This window comes from Portunus trituberculatus, chromosome 31, assembly GCF_017591435.1.
Source record: "Portunus trituberculatus isolate SZX2019 chromosome 31, ASM1759143v1, whole genome shotgun sequence".
Classification (NCBI taxonomy): Eukaryota; Metazoa; Arthropoda; class Malacostraca; order Decapoda; family Portunidae; genus Portunus; species Portunus trituberculatus.
The window spans coordinates 1,727,702-1,744,121 of NC_059285.1; the positions used below are offsets into that span (position 1 = coordinate 1,727,702).

Genomic DNA, 16,420 nt, shown 5'->3' on the forward strand with positions numbered 1-16,420 from the left:
TAAAAATGCGTCAAATTGGTTAACAGGAGCCAGGAACGTCAAGACACGGCATGGAGATTCATCAAGAATTATCATGCAATACATATCTCTTAGAACTGAGCAGAGGCCCCACTCAGCTGCTAAGATGGAGGTGGTGCTGCAGTGGTGGTGGGGGTGGTGGTGGTGGTGGTGGTTTGAGGGAGTGACAGTAGGAAAAGTTTTGCTTCCCGGAAAGTGAGTTGCCCACTTCTCACACATACCTTGCCTGGCTTTTCATTTCCCTTCACGTAAAAACTGGAGGTGCTGTACTGTTGCTGACACGAGACTTTCTGCTTGTAGTCTCATTGAGTTTTCTGTCTGATGCAGGCGTTACCCACTCAGAGCCTTCCACTCATCCAGGAAAAAAAAAAAAAAGAAAGATTGTTGGCTCGATAAGTTAAAAAAAAAAAAAAATGAATAAAAATAAAAATAATCTAATGAAACTCCAAAAAAACACCATTTGATACTTCCCGTGACGTCACACCACCACCACCACTACCACCACCACCAACAACAACACGACCACCACCTCCTCACATCCTCTCCTCCTCCTCCTCCTCCTCCACGCCTTGCCTCTCTCGCCTATTTTTTAATCAAACTTGTAATACACGTCTCTAATACATTCCTTATTCTCAGTGTTTCTCCTTCATTCAATGTGTGTTTCGCTGCTCATGTCTCCGGTGAGGTCTCTGTCTCTGTCTCTGTCTCGGTCTCTGTCTCGGTCTTTGTCTCTGTCTCTGTCTCTCAGTGGCCGGAGTTGCGTGAATGTGTCACTTCCTGGAGTTAAGTAAATGTTCTTGGCTTTGTCCTGTCAGAGAAAGAGAGAGAGAGAGAGAGAGAGAGAGAGAGTGTGTGGGCTGGTTTTCTAAAGTCTCCCAAAGCCTTTGTGGTCTGGGAGGCTGTGGTCCGACCTGAGGTGGAGCCCGTCTGAGCGTTGCCACTTCTACGTTTCGTCCACCCATAGCTGTCCTAAAAATAGCTTGACGATCCCTAGAGAGCTTTCCCTCGCCCTAATTGCTCTAGAGCTCCGCCCTCCCCCCCTCTCTCTCTCTCTCTCTCTCTCTCTCTCTCTCTCTCTCTGATGGATGGATGCACGTTTATCGTAATGATGATAGTAATAATAACGATAATAATAATAATAATAATAATAATAATAATAATAATAATTGTAATAATGATCATAAAAATAATAATGGTAATAATTATTAATTATAATAATAATTAAAATAATAATAATAATGATAATAATAATAATAATAATATTGATTTTGATTCATTAATTAATATTGATTCGATGATTTTGATCAGTGTGTCCTGAGAAGAACTGTTTTGGAGTTATATGAAAGGAAGGAAATCCCTACAGTTTCCAAAATCACGGAGATTCTCCGGGAAAAAATATCCTACAAAGGCAGCGTCGAGTCCCTTCGAAAAGTATTATTGAAAATAGGATTTAAATTTTCGAAGATTGATGGCCGCAAGTTCCTTATGGAGCGAAGTGATGTGGCACTGACTCGCACCAGATTTTTAAGACAAATGCGGCAGTGCAAACAGTCATTTGAAAACTATGTTTACCTTGATGAAACATGGGTAAATCAAAACTACACTTTATTTTTTTATTTTGTTTTTTCTTATTTAATCTATTTTTTCTTTTTTTTCCCTTAATGATTATCTTCTGTCCTTTGCTTTTTATTTGATTTGTTTTGTCTCTTTCATGTGTCTTTCTTTCTTTCTTTTTCTTTCTTTCTTTATCTTCTTATTTCTTCTTTCTCATTAAATTTATTCCTCATTTTTTATCCTCTTTTTCTCTTTCGTTTCTTTTTTTTCTTCTATTCTCTTCCTTTCTTCCTCCCCATTTTCGTCAATTCTTTGTTTTTTCCTTTGTTTTTTACTGTTTTTTTTTTTTTGTTAACTTGTATCTTCCCTTTATCACATTCCTCTTTTTCCTCTCTGTTTCTATTCTTGTTTTCTTTCCCATCTCCTTCCTTCTCTTCCCACCTTTCTCCTCCTTCTTTCCCTGACAGTTCGGCCTGTCCTTCACAATGGGATAATCCCCTCGTCTCCTCCCTTCTTCCCCCTCCTTGACCCGCCAGCCAGGTGACCCATGTGCTGCGTGGGCCGGCAGCGTCGCAGAGCTGAGGTGTCACATCCAATAAAAAACATAATGGTCATTTGCTTTTAGAACAAACACCTTGACGATTACAAACGTATACAGCTTTGTTGTTGCATTTAGTATTTACGACATACTTCATTGATGCTTAACAAAGCGAGAAACACTTGGCCATCACCGTGGTGGGCACCTGAGCGGCAACGCTGGAGGAGTTCCTCAGCCGCGCCGGAGAGACCAGAAAGGTTTTTTTAACTATAGTAGTAGTAGTGGTGAGGTGGTAGTAGTAATAGTAGTAGTAGTAGTAGTAGTAGTAGTAGTAGTAGTAGTAAGAACAACAACAACAACAACAACAACAATAGTAACCTCAAACACACATGCAAATATCATAACGTATTACACATTCTGATACAAACAAACAAACTAAAACAAACTACAAAATAAGGGAATGGAATATAATCAAATATAAATAAATAAGTCCACCATTAAATTCTAGACTAAAGAAAACCAAGATTGTTAAGAGTCACTATGATATTTTTTTTCACATTCTTGTCTCATCTGCTATTCGTTTCTCTCACATTCCTCCCGCCCTCTCCCTCTCTCTCTATCAACCAACACTTGTTCTTGAATGCCACTACGGAAGCCTGGTTAGTAAGTGACAAGGTGAGCGGCAGTGGAAGTGACGAGAAGTGATAAAAAAGATAAAAAAATGAAATAGTTTGGTCACATAGTAAGGAAAAGACTGAAAAAACTTGAAGGAAACTTGTAGAGGGAAAGAGAGAGAGAGAGAGAGAGAGAGAGAGAGAGAGAGAGAGAGAGAGAGAGAGAGAGAGAGAGAGAGAGGTAATCATTGGATGCTGTAGGTAATGTGTTTGATATTATTTACAGGTAGCCAAAGGAGATCGCTGGTTTCCTCTTCTGTAGTCAACCATCGCAAGCTGCAGTACCGCTTTCCACCTGTTATCCAGCGTATCCTCTCAAATGCAATGACTTTGGAATCACGTGTTAGAATCAAGTAGTGTGAAAGGTGAATCAAGTATACCTCCCTAATTCCTACACGCAACTCTTATTTATTTCTATGTAGTGTAAGAATATACATATCGTGAAGGTCTCAAGACTGACGCCTGTAAATGCAATGAACTACGAGTAAATGTAGGCCCTGAATATCTTGTCATTTTTCTCTCATGGAGGAGATGATTGTGTATTTAGATTCTCGGTGATGAAGGCTTAGATTCATATGGCCATTTTTAACATGTTTTCAAGTAGTACAGCTGCAGTGTTTCCCGTGCTGTGTTGAGGATAACTAGAGTGAACACACAGAACTATAGTACATTTGCTGACTGTGTAGAAATACTCATGAGAGAGTCAGGATGATATCGCTTTCTTATCTTGGCCTTAAAATATGGAATGCTCTCTTAAAAATACATACAAGATCAATACTAACTACGTAATTGTACACTCACATTCCATTAATGCTCTGTCTGCTGCCATACATGCATACACTGTACATCTACTTCCAGAGTTGTGCCAGCCTGTTGTTGGCAGTCACAAGGGCGGAGAGATTGGGAGTGTCTATGTTCGTAATTCCACATGTATGTTTACTTCAAGGAATACAATTTATCATTTTCTGGTCGAAAAGCTTAATTCCTATGGCTGCCTACATGTTCCGAATTATGTATAATTTTATAAGACAGATTTTAAGAGATTAGAATGTTTCAAATGTTTCAAATAAGATTAATGTTTTGATCCAAAGGTGTGATGAGGAGAGGTGAGGTTAGCTGAGGGATTGGTGGAAGCAAAACAGTGGGAACCAAAGTCTGCTCACCCTGACCCTTATTTGGAACGCTGCGGCTCTCGTGACAACTGTGGCGCTTTAAATGGCAACAGTGATTATTTGTCGCGTTGTCTTAGATGTTTTCCCTATCTATTCCTCTACATAAGTGTCGCTCCGGCAAAGTGAGACAAAAAAAAAAAAAAAAAAGGTCCAGTGAGGTGCTACTCCCGAAAAAAAAACGAATAAAAAAAACTATCAAAGCGATTGTCCCCCCATAAAAAAAATAAAAATAAAAAAGAGTTGATGAGGTAGAATTCTTGTTAAATTAGTAGTAGAAGCAGGCAGGCACTTGACAACTCTGGTAACTTCCCACAGGACGCACAGAATGCAGTGCCTGGCTTTTGATTAAGCTTCCTGAACACCGGTGACCGGCAGACATCACGGCCTTTGTAGCGGGACGTGTTAATGCTGCCTTGTGCGTCTTTCACAAAGGTGAGCAGGTGTTGCAGGAAGAAAGCATAAAGTGACAGGGAAGTGGCGTCACTCTGCCTGCGGGCCACCTCACCATCAAGCACGCTGGCTGGTGCCCGCCCCTACACACCAGTACGCCACACGTGAGCCTGCAGGCACTGGCACCAACCACTCACTCGCCTAGTGTTCTGTGGTGGCTGTAATGCACCACCACCACCACTACCACCAACACCACCACCACCACCACCACCATCCCCATCACCACCAATACAAACATCAATGATAATAATGATAATAATAGCAATAATGATAGTGATAATAATAATAATGATAGAAATACTACTACTGCTACTGCTACTACTACTTCTACTACTACTACTACTACTACTACTACTACTAATAATAATAATAATAATACAACTACTACTACTAAAATAATAATAAAAACCAAAAAAAAAATTACAAAAAAAGAAGAAAGACAACAACAATAAAAACAACAACATCATCTCCACCTTCTCCACCAACATTACCTCTCCATCCTCCACCAGCTGCTCCTGCTCCTCCACCACCTCCTCCTCCTCCACCACCTCCTTCTCCTCCTCCACCTGCACCTAACACTTATCTAATTTTCAGCAACCAAACCACCACAACCCAGCTCTCTTTTTATTGTCATCATTATTACCATTATTATTATTATTATTATTATTATTATTATTATTATTATTATTATTGTTATTATTGTTATTATTGTTATTGTTATTATTGCAGCCGCGTCAGTGTCCCTCTCTCTGGAAGGCGGTGAATGCAGGAGTGTCTTGCCTCTACTAAAATCAATATGGCGACTTTCAAGGAATTTAAACAAGGAAAAGAAGGAAGAAGAAGAAGAAGAAGAAGAAGAAGAAGAAGAAGAAGACGAAGAAGACGAAGAAGAAGAACAACAACAACAACAACAACAACAACAACAACAACAACAACAACAACAACAACAACAACAACAACAAGAGATCAGAGTGACTTCTTACGTATGTATGTATGTATGTATGTATGTATGTATGTATGTATGTATAGTATAGAATTACATGTGTATTTTGTTTACCGTTCTTGTTGTTGTTGTTGTTGTTGTTATTACTATCTTCTCTTTTTTTTTTCTTTTCTTTCTCCTTCTCTTCATCCTTCACTAGGTCATCATCATCATTTTCTTCTTCCTCTTTCTTCCTTCCTTTTTAATCTCCTCCTCCTCTCCTCCTCCTCCTCCTCCTCCTCCTACTACTACTACTACTCCTCCTCCTCCTCCTCCTCCTCCTCCTTCTTCTCGTTCATTCCATCATTACATCTTCTTTACTATCTCTCTCCTCCTTTTCATTCCTTCCTCCTCCTCCTCCTTCTCCTCCTCCTCCTGCTCCTTTTCTTCATCCTCCTCTCCCTTCTTTCTTCATCTCCTTATCTTAATTTTTCTTCCTCATCATGTCTCCTCTTTCTCCTCCTCCTCCTTCTCCTCCTCCTCCTCTTCATTCCTCTGCCTTACTACAACTTCCATAACGATCTCCCTCCTCCTCCTCCTCTTCCTCCTCCTCCTTTCGGATAGATAACACATCTCAGCGCCACAGAATTAAAATATTTTCTTCCAACACTCACTGGAGACGCCATTTGCATTCGAGTGTGCGTGAAGGAGATTGAGACGCGACTTATTCCTGTACAGCGGCCTCTTGGGGATGTGGAGGAGGAGGAGGAGGAGGAGGAGGAGGTAAGAGAGGAAAGACTGAAATGCAATGTTCGGAAAAAAAAAACGTTGTAAAGGAAAATAATTAAATGAGAGAGAGAGAGAGAGAGAGAGAGAGAGAGAGAGAGAGAGAGAGAGAGAGAGAGAGAGAGAGAGAGAGAGAGAGAGAGAGAGAGAGAGAGAGAGAGAGAGAGAGAGGCGGGGAACAGTATTGTAGAGAGAGATTCCTTTTCACACACACACACACACACACACACACACACACACACACACACACACACCAAGGAAGAAAGATTGAGTGAATGTGGTCTGGCGAAGTGAGAGAAGCGGAGTGAGGGGACAAAAGAGGCTGAAGAGGAGGAGGAGGAGGAGGAGGAGGAGGAGGAGGAGGAGAGAAGGGTAAAAAATGGAAAGGGAAGTTGGGAAAGAGAAGTAATGGAGAAATAAGAGAATGGAGAGAAAGAGGGAGATGAAGAGAAGGAGGAGGAGGAGGAGGAGGAGGAGGAGGAGGAGGAGAAGAGGTTGGAGAAAGAGATGAGAGACGAGGCTTTGAAGACAGCGAGGTTGTCTCTTTCTCCCCCTCGCGGGAAATAACTGCAAACATGACCATTTTTTTGTGTCTGACTGTGTGTGTGTGTGTGTGTGTGTGTGTATGTGTGTGTGTGTGTGTGTGTGTGTGTGTGTGTGTGTGTGTGTGTGGTGTGTGTGTGTGGGTGGGTGGGTGGGTGGGTGGGATGTGAGGGTGGTAGTGAAAGTTGTTGTTGTTGTTGTTGTTGTTGTTGTTGTTATTACCTCCACAGATTATTTTCTCCCCCTGCTCCTCCTCCTCCTCGTCCTCCTCCTCCTTCTCCTCCTCCTCTTCCTCTTCCTCACCATCAACATCATCATCATCCTCTACCACCACCACCACCACCACCACCAATAACAACAAAAGCAGAGGGAGGAGTGAACAAGAATAGGTGTTACTCAGCCTCGCCTCACCTGCGCCACCTGAGATACCGTAGGGCGTGGTGGTGGTGGTGGTGGTGGTGGTGGTGGTGGTGGCGAGGGGACGAAGAGAACGTAAACACACAACGAATAAGCTGTTTTATGGAACACAACAACAATAACGGTGATGAGAATTATTGCAGTAGTAGAAGTAGCAGGCAGCAGCAGCAGTAGTAGCAGCAGTAGTGGTAGTAGTAGTAGCAGCAGTGGTGCAGTAGCAGTGGTGGTAGCAGCAGCAGCAGCAGCAGCAGCAGCAGCAGCAGTGGTGGTGGTGGTGGTGGTGGTGGTGGTGGCAGTGGTGGTGGTGGTGGTGGCAGCAGCAGCAGCAGCAGCAGCAGCAGGTGCAGCAGCAGCAGCAGCAGCAGCAGCAGCAGCAGTGGTGCAGCAGCAGCAGCAGCAGCAGCAGCAGCAGCAGCAGCAGCAGCAGCAGCAGCAGCAGCAGCAGCAGCAGCAGCAGCAGCAGCAGCAGCAGCAGCAGCAGCAGCAGCAGCAGCAGCAGTAGTAGTAGTAGTAGTAGTAGTAAGTAGTAGTAGTGGTGGTAGTAATGATGTTTTCCATGCCCTTGCTGGCCTAAACCCTCGGAAGGCTGATGGACCTGAAGGGGTCCCTCCTATTGTTCTCAAAAACTGTGCTTCTGTGCTTGCACCTTGCCCGGCCAAACTCTTCCAACTTTGTCTATCGACTTCTACCTTTCCTTCCTGCTGGAAGTTCACCTACATTCAGCCTGTTCCTAAAAAGGGTGACCGTTCTAACCCCTCAAACTACCGTCCTATAGCTTTAATCTCTTGCTTGTCTAAAGTTTTTGAATCTATCCTGAATAGGAAGATTCTCAAACATCTGTCACTTCACAATCTTCTGTCTGATCGCCAGTATGGCTTCCGTCAAGGTCGCTCTACTGGTGATCTTCTGGCTTTCCTTACTGAGTCTTGGTCATCCTCTTTTAGAGATTTCGGTGAAACTTTTGCTGTTGCGTTAGACATATCAAAAGCTTTTGATAGAGTCTGGCATAAAGCTTTGATTTCAAAACTGCCCTCCTACGGCTTCTATCCTTCTCTCTGCAACTTTATCTCAAGTTTCCTTTCCGACCGCTCTATTGCTGCTGTGGTAGACGGCTACTGTTCTTCTCCTAAACCTATTAATAGTGGTGTTCCTCAGGGTTCTGTCCTGTCACCCACTCTCTTTCTATTATTCATTAATGACCTTCTTAACCAAACTTCTTGCCCTATCCACTCCTACGCTGATGATACCACCCTACATCTTTCCACGTTCTTTCAGAGACGTCCAACCCTTCAGGAAATCAACAGATCACGCGGGGACGCCACGGAACGCCTGACTTCCGATCTTTCTAAGATTTCCGATTGGGGCAGAGAAAATCTAGTAGTTTTCAATGCCTCAAAACTCAATTCCTCCATCTATCAACTCGACACAACCTTCCAGACAACTATCCCTCTTCTTCAATGACACTCAACTGTCTCCTCTTCCACAATGAATATCCTCGGTCTGTCCTTTGCTCATAATCTTAACTGGAAACTTCACATCTCATCTCTTGCTAAAACAGCTTCTATGAAGTTAGGTGTTCTGAGGCGTCTCCGACAGTTTTTCTCGCCCCTCCAACTGCTTACTCTGTATAAGGGCCTTATCCGTCCCTGTATGGAGTACTCTTCGCATGTTTGGGGGGGTTCCAGTCACACAGCTTTGCTTGATAGGGTGGAATCGAAAGCTCTTCGTCTCATCAACTCCCTCCTCTGACTAACTGTCTTCAGTCTCTTTCTCACCGCCGAAATGTTGCATCCCTTTCTATATTTTATCGCTATTTTCATGGTAACTGTTCTACTGATCTTGCTAACTGCATGCCTCCCTCCTCCTGCGGCCACGCTGCACAAGGTTTCTTTCTTCCTCTCATCCCTATTCTATCCAAATCTATAATGCAAGAGTCAACCAGTACTCTCAATCATTCATCCCTTTCACTGGTAAACTCTGGAACTCCCTCCCTGCATCTGTATTTCCGAATTCCTACAACTTGTCTTCTTTTAAGAGGGAGGTATCGAGGCATTTGCTCCCCTAATTCTGGCTGACGGTTTTGGCACTTTTTCTACTCTTTGGAGAGCCAGCGCTCAAGTGGGCCTTTTTTTCACTTTCTTTTTTTGCCCTTGGCTGGCCCTCTTCCCTACGTAAAAAAAAAAAAAAAAAAGTAGTAGTAGTAGTAGTAGTAGTAGTAGTAGTAGTAGTAGTAGTAGTAGTAGTAGTAGTAGTAGTAGTAGTAGTAGTAGTAGTAGTAGTAGTAGCAGCAGCAGCAGCAGCAGCAGCAGCAGCAGCAGCAGCAGCAGCAGCAGTAGTAGTAGTAGTAGTAGTAGTAGTAGTAGTAGTAGTAGTAGTAGTAATAGCAGTAGTATTAGTATTAGTATAGGAGCAGCAGGAGGATAGGAGGCGAGGGGAGACGAGGGGAGGCGAGGGGAGGCGGGGCGGTTATCTGACGAGGGGAGGGGGCCGTGGTGCAGCAATTCCCACAGGTAAGGTTTACCCCCGTGGGAGAGTTTGCGGCGCGTTGTGATGTGAAATGTTTACTATTTTTAGCGGAATTCTTATCTCCACATAATTTTTATGTTAATGAGAAGAGACAGGAAAAACAAATGAGAAAATTAATGGAAGCAATGACAAACCAACAAGTGAGGGTGCTTCACTGCAGCGGACCAGTGCAGCGCCTGCCACTCTGCACGGCCTTCCACTTTCTCGCCTTCATGTCAGTTTTAAAATTTTGTCAGTAATTCTTGTTGTTCTTTTTGTGCCAAGAAAAACACGTCTCGTTTACTTGTCTTCCTGCGTTCAGGGCTAATCTTTTGGTTTTGTCTCGTTCTGTCGAGCTGCTCTTCCTTCTTCTGAAGTTCATCACTTTAGTGTTTGCTGGAAATGAATTCTTTACTCTTTTTGCAGTTCATTTTTTCTCCTTCTTCTTATTCAATTGTTCCGTGCTGGCTTGTGTTACCTCCGCCAGCACTTCACCACTGAGACGCCAGCCACCCAGCCACCCACCCAGCCATCCAGCCATCCAGCCGGGCATACGCAGGCTTTGTGTGTTTAGTTCTCCATTTTGCTTCTGTGTCCCCGTCAGGAGACATTACGTGGACTGAGTAGTCTGAAGGGCGCCACTCAGCTTGTTGGGTTGAACAGAGCATAAATAAATAGATAAATAAGTAAAATTAGGATAATTCTTTTCAGACTACGCTCATTAGGGAATGTCATCTTGGTGACTCTTTCCCTCATGTCTCTAGTTACCTTAGGCCCGATCAGAGCCTCTCTTACTAGGAAAGAAAAATGAAATAAATAAATGAATAAACAAGTAACCCATTAAATAGCAAATCAGATAAATTGTAGCATTAATCAACTTTCGAATGTTTACATATACAAATAATCATAACCTCACAAAGACACAAACAGTTCTTACGAGGCTCTATCCAGCGCAGCGTTCACGTGAAAGTAATCGCAGGGTGAACGCAGAGTGTGTGAATACAACACCGGGCAAACACTGGTCATTCAATGGAGGCCAAGGCTATTCTGGGAGTGCTGTGGTGCCATACAGTACAGGACCATGAGAGACGGACAGATAGACAAACAAACAGATAGACAGACAGATAGACAGACAGATAGATGAATAGGTAAATAGACAGATAGATAGATAGATAGATAGACAGATAGATAAACAGGCAGATAAATACATAGATAGATAAACAAACAAATAAATACATAGATAGATAGATAGATAGATAGATAGATAGGTAGATAGATAGATAGATAGATAGATAAATAGACAGACAGACAGATAGATAGCTAGATAGACTGACTGACTGAATGATAAATAAATACAGAGAGAAGAGGGAGACAGACCCGCAGACAATCCACCGCACTGAAGCAAGAAACGTAGAGCAAAATAATAATTTGGAGGGATACACAGTAAGACGAATAGGTAAAGGAGGAGGAGGAGGAGGAGGAGGAGGAGAGAAGACAAGAAAAAAAAGGAAGAGAAGGAGAATGATAAAAATAATAAGGAAAACAAGTCAACAACAATAACAAAAACAACTACAACAACTACAACAACAACACCAACCGGAGGAGGAGGAGGAGGAGGAGGAGGAGGAGGAGGAGGAGGAGGAGGAGGAGGAGGAGGAGGAGGAGGAGAACAACAATGGGTGTGGTGGAGTAGTGTCGCAGGTGTGTGGTTGCCAGGTAAGATGCAAAGTGGTAGAGGTGGTGGTGGTGGTGGTGATAGAGGTAGTGGTGGTGGTGGTGTATCGTACAAGACCTCCCCTCTGTGTGTGTGTGTGTGTGTGTGTGTGTGTGTGTGTGTGTGTGTGTGTGTGTGTGTGTGTGTGTGTGTGTGTGTGTGTGTGTGTGTGTGTGTGTGTGTGTGTGTGTGTGTGTGTGTGTGTGTGTGTGTGTGTGTGTGTGTGTGTGTGTGTGTGTGTGTGTGTGTGTGTGTGTGCGCCCGCGTGTGTGTGTCAGTATTTATCTTTTAAAAATACCTGAAAAATATACGGATATCAGCGAGTGTGGGCGTGGGCGTGTGTGCGTATGTGTGTGTGTGTGTGTGTGTGTGTGTGTGTGTGTTTACGGATGGGTGTCAGTGTGTGTGTATGCATGACTAAACAGAGAAGGATTTTACATGAAGCAGCATCACATGAAATGAATTCCTACGTTTCACTATTAACACTGTATTGAAGAGCAGTGAGAGAGTGAGAGGGAGGAATACAGGGCGTGGCAGGGCGTGTAGAGGCGTGGGAGGTGTTGCCAGTTATGTTCACGTCTTTAAACTTCTGGCCGCTAACAGTCTGTATCAGAGGAACCCGGGATGAACAAAGCATGAATAGAAAAAGGAGTAGCATTCCATCTAAGTTATGAATTTCTGCATTATCTCTTCACTTCGTTGGCAGAGGTGTCTTTCAAAACACTGTCCGAAGCACTGCTAAATCTACACAGTGTTACCGTTCATTTGTCTCCTCGCTAGTAACACTACTCGACACACTGCTGAATATGACTAGTGTTACCATCAGCCTGTCTCCTCACTGGTAACGCTGCTGCTGTAACGCAAGACGCTCCCACGGCACGCGTCATTGAGCAATCAATTTCCTGTCATATCTGGACAAGATTTCCTATTTTCCAACATGACATTTGATGCTTACTAGTTCTGCGTTATATGTAGAGTCTCAGCTCAGAATGGAGATGTAAACTAATTAAAACCTACTCGGGCAACGATTGAGTATCTTCTTGACATCCTTGAGGCGAACAGGTGGAGTGTGGCGTTGTGATGACAATACCAATGAGATACAACCAATAAAATGAGATACAGCTTGCCGTGAGAATAATCTTACTATTCTGCACAGCCTGTCTTCTCTCCCTAGCGATGCAAAGGTTATCAAAGTAAACCAGTCACTCAGCGGTACTTTCTCTCGTTCTTTTCACAGGAACTAACATATCACGCCTGTTTGTACCTCCTCTTTCCACTCCTCCCAGCAATGTTTATTCAGCGTGAGACGTTTGACCACTTCTTACTTAACTAAAAGTCGCCGTACTGTCCACGACCAGGGCTAACCATCTACTCAACACTGCTGTCCTTTTATCCCTTTTCAAATCTTATCTTTCATATCTGTACTTCTATTTCAAATAAATTTCTCCCTGCCTCTTCCTTAGGTTAGTCTGTGTGAAAGGATGGGAGGCACAGAGGAAGATCATAAAGAGAGAAACAACAGGATTTTAGGTTAGTCTGTGTGAAAGAATAGGAGGCAGAATGGAGATGATAAGGAGAGAAACACTGGATCTTAGGTTGCTCTATGTGAAAGAATGGGAGGCAGAAGAAAGATGCTGATGAGAGAAACACTGGATCTTAGGTTAATCTATGTGAAAGAATGGGAGGCACAGAGGAAGATTACAAGGAGAGAAACAACTGGATTTTAGGTTACTCTGTGTGGAAGAATAGGAGGCAGAAGGAAGATGGTAAGGAGAGAAACAACTGGAGATTCGTTCATGATGCCAACTAGATCTTGCTTATCTAAAAGAGCCTTCCTCTGCCCTTCACTCGGAAAACTGCACAGTCACAGATTTCCTCTCGTTCTTCCATCCCTGCATTAACTAATTCAGTTTCACGCATCGGTGACATTACAGAGATGAAATTCTAATACAGACGCACCTTTGCCAGCTAGTCAACTCTGAACAACAAGCTTATTTATGCGAACTACACACACACACACACACACACACACACACACACACACACACACACACACACACACACACACACACACACACACACACACACACACACACACACACACACACACACACACACACACACACACACACACACACACACACACACACACACACAGAGAGAGAGAGAGAGAGAGAGAGAGAGAGAGAGAGAGAGAGAGAGAGAGAGAGAGAGAGAGAGAGAGAGAGAGAGAGAGAGAGAGAGAGAGAGAGAGAGAGAGAGAGAGAGAGAGAGAGAGAGTGTGTGTGTGTGTGTGTGTTTTCCCTGCAGGCGATCAGGTTAATATTAGTGTCTCCAGTATCACTAAGTTAACCCTATTTAGTATTGTTCTCCACTGCCTACAGTGATAAAGGTTCCAAAAACGCACCGCTGGCACAGTTTCAGACGTGGCGTGGGTAGTAGGGAGGCTGGCATGGTGCGATGAGGCAGCCTTCAGTGGCCGTGACCCTGACTGCGGCTGTGTGGCGCTGGTAAACACAAATGGAATGAGAAATACACAATGATACAAGCTCATTACATCATCAGGGACAGGAGTGACTGAGAACTCCACCGGCAGACAAGAACAATGACTGAGGTAGTAAAAAGATGAGTTCATGGAAGCGCATTCCGACTGATGACCAACTTGTACTGTAGCGCACTGGCTGGATGGCGGTGGATGGAAGGAGGAAGTAAAGAAAAGAAGAAAAGAGGAAAGAAAAAGCAACAATTTCCACGTGATACAAAATATTATACTCCTTGGACACTATAGGAAGAAAAAAAAGGAAAATAGATGAAGTTAAAAAAAGAAAATCACATTTGTACAAAAAGCACTAATAAAATGCTTCTTATTGGTAAAGGGGGAAAAAATATATATCATTTATAACATACAAACCTCTCTTTCTCTCTCTCTCTCACACACACACACACACACACACCTCGCAGCGTTTCCGCACTGATCATAACACCATTTATATCAACGACCTAAGGGTATGTTAGTAGTGGTAAAACAAGATAGTCACTTCCCACCCCGTCTCTCCCACACACGCACCCCGGACCCCACAGCCCCAGCCAACACCCAGCTCCAGCCAGCCAGCCCACTTCGCCTGCAGGCACCGAGTTACGAGGCGACGACCATCGCTTGTTATATTGTAATTACTGGTATTGTGTACTGATAGGAAATTGTAAGATGTACTCGAGTGTGTGCGGAGTGTGTGCGGTGTGTGTGTGTGTGTGTGTGTGTGTGTGTGTGTGTGTGTGTGTGTGTGTGTGTGTGTGTGGACTGTAACTACCACTAATACTGCTACTACTGCTGCTACTGCTGTTTCTGCTGTTGCTGCTGCTACTAATATTGTTACTGCTTCTACTACTACTACTACTACTATTATTATTATTACTACTACTACTACTACTACTACTACTACTACTACTACTATCAATACTACAACAACAACAACAACAACAACTACTACTACTACTACTACTACTACTACTACTACTACTACTACTACTACTACTACTACTACTACTACTACTTCTTTTCCTCATCGTGTTCTCCTCTTCCTCCTCCACATTATCAATATTATAAGAGTGTACACAATCATCCACAAACCAGAGTATAATGACGTGCGTAACACACACACACACACACACACACACACACACACACACACATGGGCATTTGCAAGGGTGTGGCGTGGGTGTCAGGAGAGAGAGAGAGAGAGAGAGAGAGAGAGAGAGAGAGAGAGAGAGAGAGAGAGAGAGAGAGAGAGAGAGAGAGAGAGAGAGAGACGCACACACACACACACACACAACCACACACACACACACAGGCAGTTCCAGATTGCATGTAGGTGGGAGTCGTGGGCGGGGATGGAAGCAAAGAGTGGGCGGAGTTAAGGGAAAGAGTGCCAGAGGATGCCTGGTGATTGGCTGATGGAGGCTGTGGATGCAGTGTGGGCTGTGTTAGGGGATGCTTTGTGCCGTGATTGGCTGGCCGGGAGGCACCGTGGTATATATAATGCGGCGTGGGATATGTGGCAGCCTCATTCCGGTAACGGCAAGGACACAGTGAAGAGCTCCCGTGCCGGCTTGTCTCCGTTCTCCATTACCAGTTCTTCTAGTCAGCAGGTGAGGGCGTTAGTCACTCACATCTGGGACTGACACACGGACACGGGGCAAAGTTACACCTGTTTCTAGCTTCTTCTCCGTTTTAGTTACTCCTTTATTTAATTTGTCTACGTAATTCAAGAGTTTATTTTTTTTTCTCTTTGGCCAGTCAACTTTCTGTGTTCCTCTCTCTCTCTCTCTCTCTCTCTCTCTCTCTCTCTTTATTCATTTGTTATTTTCTTTATGGTGTTCTCTTTTATATTCATACTCTCTCTCTCTCTCTCTCTCTCTCTCTCTCTCTCTCTCTCTCTCTCTCTCTCTCTCTCTCTCTCTCTCTCTCTCTCTCTCTGTGTGTCTGTCTATCTATCTATCTATTTGCCCATCCATCCATCCATCTATGTTTATTAAGCTTCGTATCTATTTATTTATCTATCTATTTATTTATCTATCTGTCTGTCTATCTATCTATCTAACTCTCAGCACAGTCAATCCACACACAGCAAAGTTTTGGCAGCGGCGGCATCGAACTCTCGCCCTCCACAACACAAACACGTTCAGACGCGCACGCACACCCACCGCCTTCACCTCTCGCTCACCGCCTTCCCCTCTCACTCACTCACCGCCTTCATCTCTCATTCACTCACCTCCTGCTACATCACTGCTAACACTGCCTCCACTTACAGTCACTTTGTCCTTAGATTAGTCAAAACACACACACATACACACACAGACACACCACGTCACGCCTTCACCGTCCACTCTCTCACCGCCCGCAGCAGTACAATTAACACTGGTCATATTACGAGCATTGCAGCTTTTAATCAGCCTAAGAATATTTTAAACTCATCGGTGAAGATCCAGCCTTAACTTCTAACCTGATCATTTTATGTGGAATATCTTTACTTATAATTCAAATCTCGTAATGTATTTGTTATTAGTGTTTTTATTTTTATTTTGACTAATCATTCTTAACGTACATTCAGCTTAGCCATAGCGTAATTA

The 16,420-nt window shown here is 43.5% G+C and overlaps 1 protein-coding gene across 1 annotated transcript in view; it reads left to right on the forward strand.

Annotated features, from left to right (window-relative positions):
• Positions 1–15,338: 15,338 nt before the first annotated feature.
• LOC123511419 overlaps positions 15,339–16,420 on the forward strand; it is a 20,043-nt gene continuing 18,961 nt past the window's right edge. The window contains exon 1 of the mRNA XM_045267287.1: positions 15,339–15,439. The gene's annotated coding sequence lies outside the window, so the exon portion shown is untranslated. The remainder of the gene's footprint in view (positions 15,440–16,420) is intronic.